At 29.6% G+C, this 9677-nt stretch overlaps 1 long non-coding RNA gene across 1 annotated transcript in view; it reads right to left on the bottom strand.

The window, feature by feature from the left end:
- Positions 1-754: 754 nt before the first annotated feature.
- The window catches only part of LOC148311655 (uncharacterized), a 53172-nt gene continuing 44249 nt past the window's right edge, over positions 755-9677 (bottom strand). The window contains exon 3 of the long non-coding RNA XR_015837225.1: positions 755-972. This is a non-coding gene — a long non-coding RNA (uncharacterized LOC148311655). The remainder of the gene's footprint in view (positions 973-9677) is intronic.

Below are 9677 nucleotides of genomic sequence, written 5' to 3'. Positions count from 1 at the left end.
AACTTAGTAAGGTGTTATTAAAAAAGTATACTGTAAAAAGTAATTACTTATTGTTATTTATTCCAAACCCTTAGGTGAATTGTGCAAGCCCTGAAAGCTCATTATATAAAATATTAATAATCTTATCTTTTTCATATTACATAACATTTGCTTGTAAATATAGAAATAATAACATTATATAATCGATTACAAGAAAGAACAGTATACGAGTATTAAAAGTAAAACGAAAGAACATCTTAATGTACTTTTTTAATAGTTTTTTATTTCGATTTGTTTTTAGCGGCGAGTGGGTTAATATTGTCAAGTTCCAAATGATTTTCATCTCATTCACTCACAAACAAAACGTTATCAGAGAGACTAAGATCACAATAATACAAATATTATTGATAGTCATAGATGAAGTAAGAGGAGATAGTTTTGACATGGTGTTGCTAAATGAATCTAACTCCAAAAATAGTATTTTGATGTAATTGGGACAATAATTTCAGCAAATGAATGGGAAAAAACAAGATAAATTACAAAATATTGGAATATAGTAAAATAATGGAATTTAGTGAGAATAATTGGCATTTGACGATATTGAGTGATTCTCAACAGTCCTATAGGCGATTATGGGGCAGAAACATATTATCTTAATAACACGGAAGGATATTATTTTCAACTATACAAAGCTTGTTATACCTACCGCTGGTTATCATAACATACCGTAAAGTGGGTATACTTAGTGGGTATGCACCATGGGTGATACTTTGCACCACCTTCTGTAAAGAAATTGTGGAGCTGGTCATCTCTGATACATGTCATTTTTCATTCTACTTTCTTTTGTTTCTGATAGATGGCACTTCAATCTACTTTTTGGTTTACAGAAGTAACATTCGGTCGCTATTGCTTCAATGCGTTTTTCCTGTCCGAATGTAAAGAAAGTTTTCTGTCTGAAAATTGTGTCCGAAAAAATCCAGTGTAATCAGTATACTGAAACAAGTTACAACAAGTGAGTGGTCTCTAAATCGTAGGTAGGTAAGCCCTGCTTTTCTCAAATGCTGTATTTTTTAGTTACGTTGTCAAGTTTATGTAAAAATAATATTTTTTAAGAACTGACTTGTACTGACCACATTTGGGGTAACATTGCACCAGGTGCAAAGTATCCACAAAAGGCCATAGTTAATTAATTTGATGAAAAGTCTTAAAACGGCTAATACAACTTGACATTTTTGCTAAATATCTATAGGTTTTGTGTACTTACTTAATTCCTGATGGTATATTTTTTTCAAAAATCTCAAGAACACACAAACAGCGGCCTTATGCCAGACGATACTGCGATTTTACACCGAAGAGAGTGGAGCAGTGTTTGGAGGCCATTCGAAATGGTACAATCAGTCAAAGAAAGGCTGAAGAAATTTTCAAAATCCCCAGAAGGACGATTAACTATAAGCTCAAAGGACCTCCGATATGTGACAAGGGCGAAGAGCAATCCTTCGTAAACTGCATAGTAGACATGAGTGAGTACGGTTTCCCAGTGAGTGTTTTTAACATTCGCTACATTCTTATAGCCTATTTGGATAGATTTGGCAGAAGAATACGAATATTAAAGAACAACGTACCAGGCTCTGAATGGATAAGATCATTTTTGCAAAGGCATAAAACCTTGACTGTTGCTAAAACTAGTCAGTTGCTTAATCGGTTGCCATTAAAAGCTTATGACGATGACGTGCGCCAGAGTTTTCAACAGTTTTTGGAAGAAAATAGATTCAACCCAAAGAATTCAGTCTTAAAACGCAGGAAAACGATACCGATAGAACCAGGTAAGAGCATTGCTCACGATCCAGATGTCGAAATGAACGTTGACGAAACACAAATGCTACCTGAACCAACTACATCAATGATCCCATCTTCCGCATCGAAACTTCCAGCATATTTATCATTAACTGATAATAGTTCACACGGAAGCTTTGAGGAAGAGGGAGAAGAACAAAAACGATGACTGAAACCAGTTATCGTATTTGTTCTTCCATTTCATTAGGACCAGTAAAAAAGAAGGTGGGAGAATATGTTGTATTTCATTATGAAGGAGAAAAATTTCCGGGACAGATTTTGGAAATAAAGAAAGACAGAGCTGTTAAATCCATGCAGGAGAGTCTCAAATCGTGGAAGTGGCCGATGAAGGATGACTTTCTTCAATATTCTTGGAAGGATGTAGTGGGTTCCATAAAAGAACCGAAAATGCAATCCAAAAGAAGTTTCTTTACCGTCCTGGAACTTGACCATATTTAGACCTAATTTAATTTTAATTCCTATTACCTATGTAGTACGATATGTTTTAATATCCACCTTGTATTTTATATAATTTTGAACCTTCAGTATTGGAAAAAAAGATCATTTTTGTTAGATTTTTCAATATTTTTTTTAAAATTTCTATCAAGTGTCTTATTTTTCCATAATTATACAATATTATAATCTGCATTTAGCGAACTGTGAGCCAAAACCCTTCATAAGGTGCAACGAAACTTGTAGGATAGCCTTTACTTTACATCAATTTGGATTCTAGTACGAAAAGTGTAGAGAAAATATCATGGTGCAAAGTTGTACTTTACCCCGGGATACTTTGCACCAAAATATAAATATAAAAAAAAAATACAGGCAAAATAGATAAAAATTTAAAAATGTATCAGACATGTTACAGGTATATGTATTATTACATTGCAATAGTTGAAACCTCAGAAAAAGTAAAAAAACCTGATCTGAATAGACAATTTTTTGAAAAAATGCAGTATTTTGGTGCAATGTATACCCACTTTACGGTACCTCAGTATTTCATGCGATAGTAAACCCTGGTAGAAAGATAACTTGTCTCCACGGATTATCCCAATATTCCTAGATTCATGTTGGCAGTGTACAAGAAACACATTCCATAGGAATTGAGTCCACACCGCCAGCAGGTCGAATAACAATGGCTCGTTTCATAATAAGTAATAAGTTGGTCATTTTGAGATGTTCCGGCTCCCACCTGAATCGGTATCCACTTCTAGATGTTTTGGGGCGTTGGAAAGAATTTCGCTTTAAAAATACTTTCACTTGATTCATACTCCGAGTTATTTTTAGCATTACACTGGCCGATACATACGACTTATTCGCTGACTGATATTATTGATGTAGCTTTAGTGAATAAATAACATGAAGGTAATATAAATTTGATGTGTACCACAATTTGTGGGTTATTAGGCACCGGGTCACCAGTATTAGGCTAATGAAATTAATGAAATTGTGTTATAATTAGGCTGAATATATTCTTTGTTGCATTATTATCAAAGTCCGTACTTATCGTTCATCAAAATTGGTTAACTGTGATTATGGAAATATTGATATGTTTAACTCGACAACGTCAGCGCTGAGATCGTTTAACATTGTAAGTCGACATTGATATCGTGGTGTGTCTCCCTCGTTTCGTACAATTTGTCTTTCACTTGAGCTTTGATCTTTCCCCTTTTCGTCCCTCTCCCCATTCTTCCAGGTATTTTTACAGATGTGGAATTTTGTAATTGGAACGATACAAGCACTTGTTTTATGATACTCGCGTTAAGTACATATATTACTTGATATAACTGTTCTGTTAAATTCCCAAATAAAATGAAATAAATTTTAAGGCGCATTGTGAAAATAATGATGATAGTTTACATTTAATTATCGGTCATTCATTAATTCTGTAAGTAGATACAATAACAATAAAAATATTAATAACGGATGTAAATAATTCATTGACAGTTAAAAGAAAAATCATCTGAAATCGACAGAGAAAGCTAAGAAATAGGCAAGAGTTGAGACATTATCGACAATACTAGGTACTTGGGTAGACAAGGATACTGAAACAGGTTGGATTTGAGCTATTGCACGGGGCGCGGGGTTAAAGGGTTGGCAAGGACGTCGAACATTATCGGGTGGAGAGGTGAGGTCGTTATTATGTATCGAATTGAATAAAATACGAGATGTACCATTTCTGGAACCGGGACTCGGCGCCGCGGTAGAACACGGAATCTAATACAACCATTAGCCGTTTTTTCACCGGTCTGCCAGGTGAATTGTGCGGAATGTTGCCAGGCCAGTTTTTATTCGGAGTTTGGCTGTCCGCGCGAGTATCCGACGTTACGTAGATGCGAGTAGGCAGTACCGCCCGGTGCCCAGCACGGCCGGCGCCGCACGCCGCGCGACGCGTCGCGCCGCGCTGCTCGTGTCCCGAGCACCACTAACTTAACCTCACACTACACAGGATAAGGGATTCAGATATAGTGTTGCGAATTTTAAACAATACCGATCAAAATTACAATCAAAGCGCATTTAATCTATGCATATGTATGTAGGCACCAACATATGTACGTTATTTAATTTTGAAAAAATTGTCCGGCCAAAGGTTAAAAAATGGAGCCTCCTATAGATATGACTTTTTTTCAGATCAATCAAACTTGGATTTTTAAGACAACGTATTTTAAATAAAAGCAATGAATGAAAAAACCAAGGGCCCAATTGGCAATCAATGTAAATTCAATAGCCTTTCTTTTGTTGGCTTATACTGCCAATATTTAGCCCTAAAAGGCCCACCATAGTTGGAGGCAGGAAAGGTCCACCAACTATGGTCCTGTTTAACATCCAACGAGCTCACCTATGCTGGGTCCAAAAGGTTTACCTCTTATATGAGTAAATATATCTACGAATCTACGAGAGAAGTCTCTTATTCCGTTTTATTTTATTAGAAGTACCTAGTAAGTAGCAATACAATGTATTTCTTTATAAATGGCATTAAGCTATGTGCATTATGTGAAATCAGCGATGTTGATTATTCACTCAGTCCATTAGAGCATGTGTGTATGTATATATATATATATATATATATATATATATATATATATATATATATATATATATATATATATATATATATATATATATATATATATATATATATATATATATATATATATATATATATATATATATATATATATATATATATATATATATATATATATATATATATATATATATATATATATATATATATATATATATATATATATATATATATATATATATATATATATATATATATATATATATATATAAATATATATACATATATATATATATATGTTTATATATATAAATATATATATATATATATATATATATATATATATATATATATATATATATATAGATTTATATATATATATATATAAATATATATACATATATATATATATATATATATATATGTTTATATATATATATATATATATATATATATATATATATATATATATATATATGTATATATATATATTTATATATATATATATATATATTTATATATATATATATATATATATATATATATATATATATATATATATATATATATATATATATATATATATATAAATATATATATATATATACATATATATATATATATATATATATATATATATATATATATATATATATATATATATATATATATATATATATATATATATATATATATATATATACAGAGACGAGAGAAGTCTCTTATTCCGTTTTATTTTATTAGAAGTACCTAGTAAGTAGCAATACAATGTATTTCTTTATAAATGGCATTAAGCTATGTGCATTATGTGAAATCAGCGATGTTGATTATTCACTCAGTCCATTAGAGCATGTGTGTATGTATATATATATATATATATATATATATATATATATATATATATATATATATATATATATATATATATATATATATATATATATATATATATATATATATATATATATATATATATAAATATACATATATATATATATATATATATATGTTTATATATATAACTATATATATATATATATATATATATATATATATATATATATATATATATATATATATATATAGATTTATATATTTATATATATATATATAAATATATAAACATATATATATATATATATATATATATATATATATGTTTATATATATATATATATATATATATATATATATATATATATATATATATATATATATATATATATATATATATATATATATATATATATATATATATATATATATATATATATATATATATATATATATATATATATATATATATATATATATATATATATATATATATATATATATATATATATATATATATATACACCGCAGGACAAAAAAATTTACGAGTTTACTTGCTACCGCACGCCTTGACTTTGCTGAACTCTTTTTCTAAGAAATCCTTTATCGAAACCTCTTTTATTTGTTCAATAAATTAAAGACACTTTGTGTCGCCTTTCTACAATATTTACATTTTAAAATGTCTCAACAATTTTGTTTTACCCGCGTTTGAGGGAACATAACACAACAATCATGGAAAGTGCAAAGCAAATGTCGATTGCGATAAAATCCAAAATAATCACACTGTCGCAACAAAACATATCTAATTGTAAAATATCTCGTTGAGTTGGGTATTCAGAAGGTGCAGTGAGGTTTTTATTTAAAAAAATTCCAAGAAACTGGATCCATAGAACGGCAAAAAGGAAGCGGATGGGGGCGCGCGACATCTGCCCGAGATGATCGCTTAATAAAAAAAATTGTTATGCGCGATCGATTTTTAACGGCACTTAAAATACACGCAGAGGTGCAGTCTACCAGCTAATCAACATTTTATGTAAAAACAGTGTCCAGGCGGCTGTTGGAGCATGGTTTCCAAGCACGAAGTCCCGCAAAGAAACCATTACTGACGAACAAAATGCAGAAGGCTAGACTGGATTGGGCGAAGGAGCACCAGAATTGGACCTTGGAGGATTGGCAAAATGTTATTTTCTCTGATGAATCAAAATTCAACCTTTTTGGTCCAGACGGCAGAAAGATAGTTCGACGAAAACTTGGGGAAAGATACCATCCGTCGTGCGTCACTCGAACCGTTAAACATTCACCCTACGTCATGATTTGGGGGTGCATGACAGCGTACGGTTTGGGACCTCTAAATTTTATACAGGGTACGATGAATGCCATCCAGTACAAAAAAGTGTTGAAAAACCATCTTATTCCAACAATCGAGGACATTACGCAGTATACCGCGGACCCGATTTTTCAGGACGATTTTGCGCCGTGCCATAGAGTCCGCACTGTGAGTACAAATATTTATTTTTTAATGCACTTTGTAGACCACTTGATAAATAATTTATTGTTTTTCTTACAGATCATTGAATACAAGGATAAAATTGGCTTAAAATCGTTGACGTGGCCCGGGAATAGTCCTGATTTGAACCCGATAGAAAATTTATGGGCGATTATGAAAAAAAAAGTTGGGAAAAAAAAATAAAAAAACATTGAGGAATTAAAAAAAAACTTGATTCAAGTTTAGGAAGAAGAAATAACATCAGAAATTTAAGATTCGCTTTACGCTTCGTTAAATAATAGAATTTTACATGTTATAAAAAATAAAGGTGAATTCACTAAGTATTAAATATTTTAAAATGTTATAAATATGTTTAAATGTAAAATACCTTAATTTAAAATAAAGCGATTAGAACCTTCTTCTTAAATATGAATTAAAAAATTACATGTCTTTTATTACTCCATCACAAACGCTCGACCATAAATGAACCGTTATGGGTCTCTAAGGTTCGGATAATCTGATACCTGGTATATAATGGCAATTTCTAAGTACAATTCATGAGTAAGATCTTTCATTTTAACCTTGAAGTAACGAGTAGTCATCACATATGTTAAACAATACAAAAAAAAACTAATTAAATATCAAGAATAATTCATTATGTGTCAATTTTAGTTTTTTTGAGGACTCGTAAATTTTTTTGTCCAGGGGTGTATATATATATATATATATATATAAATATATATTTATATATATATATATATATATATATATATATATATATAAATATATATATATATATATATATATATATATATATATATATATATATATATATATATATATATATATATATATATATATATATATATATACACATATATATGCATGTACATAATAAATACAATATATTAATGATTCTGGATTTGCGTTATACTTTATTTTATATTTTCATTATTATTGGTATGTTAACATAAATCATCGCTTTATTTTTTCGTATCATTAATCAAACAAGAGTAACGATCCCTTGCAATATCATGATCAATATATTTACGACCATTTAAGTGCATTTTTAACGTCCAACCTTCTCTATAATTATTATAAGATCTTGAGAATAAATCATACAACTGGTTTGAGGTACGTTCTATACGTTATAGTATCAACGAGATGGTCAACAGCTGAATCGTATGAGAGCTGACTAACAAATTTGAATGGACACCAAACAATAGTACCACCCCGAGGTTCAGTAAACTAAATTCTCAGTAAAGATGCTATACTAAATTAATTTAGAGCCGTATAATAAGATTTTACTAATTTTCACATGAACATGATGGAACTTCCAAATCACACCTCTCTTTTATTCAAATTCTTGCTGTACCACTCGCAAAAATTAGGTAGAATTCGTCACTAAATATAAGTGTTACGTATGATAAGAATGATTATTTTTCTTGGAAATGTATATGCAATACTTCACTCACATATTTGTCATCTCAACATTGTTCAAGAACATGGATTTTTTTTATTTCTGTTTTACTTATATAATAAATACACTATTTCTTAAAATGTATTGTGAGACGTGTTTCGATGTATTCCACATCAATTTAAAACACCATATATGTGAACAATTCCAAATTTTAGAGTTTAAGGTTAGATATAAAGAAATAGCGGTATTTACTAAGTAAAACTTTAATTAAAAATGTATGGATTTTACCAAAAAGTCACTGCCGAATCAATTAACGAAAGAATATGGAAGTCTAGGTATTTACAGGTCCTACCATCTGTCATAGGCTGGTTGAAGTGATTACTTTGTACACGTGTAACATTCACCATTCTACCCATGATTGACAACCTTACTACTTAATTTTCGTACTCAAAGTTGTATATATATCCTTTAATTGACACATCTGAGTTCTCGGCACCATCTATGGTTGAGTTGAGTAAGTATTTTATTTAGTAGAGATCTGAATAAAATTGATGTAATATTATTTCCGAATTATTTTACAATACTAGGAGACGCCTAAAAACGTGATTATTATTTTTATTTAACTTCTAATATGACCAGTTTTTTATTCACAATATTTTGAATGCATCCAAATCTTTGTTCACAAATCTAGGTTTGTCTACTCGTAGAAGTTATTTATATATTGACATATCAATAAAAATAACTCCTTAGTTGATAAACTCAGATTTGTGAATAAAGATTTGGGCACAGTCTGAATTTTGTGGACTTCACTTACGAGTGAGAAATCTTTCGAAAGTCAACTTCATCCGATCATATTATGTTACGTTGATTGCTTTTGGTTTCTCAAAACATAATGTTACATATTGTAATTATTCAAAGCAATTATATCGTTTCTCATTAAAATCACTCGCAAATTAGTATAGCCATCAAAATGAGACCAAAAGATACTTATAAAATAAAATAAAAGGAAGAAAAAAGTATAAACGTATTAAGAGAAAACAAAAATGGTTACTTAGAAGTTGTTTCTTGGTGGAACTGCATTTTATGTAATAAAATGA

This window comes from Brachycentrus maculatus, unplaced genomic scaffold (assembly GCF_059751285.1).
Source record: "Brachycentrus maculatus isolate JH-2025_06_01 unplaced genomic scaffold, ASM5975128v1 h1tg000060l, whole genome shotgun sequence".
Taxonomy (NCBI): domain Eukaryota; kingdom Metazoa; phylum Arthropoda; class Insecta; order Trichoptera; family Brachycentridae; genus Brachycentrus; species Brachycentrus maculatus.
The sequence above is the reverse complement of the archived record's forward strand: the minus strand, read 5'-3'. Positions and strand labels throughout refer to the sequence as shown.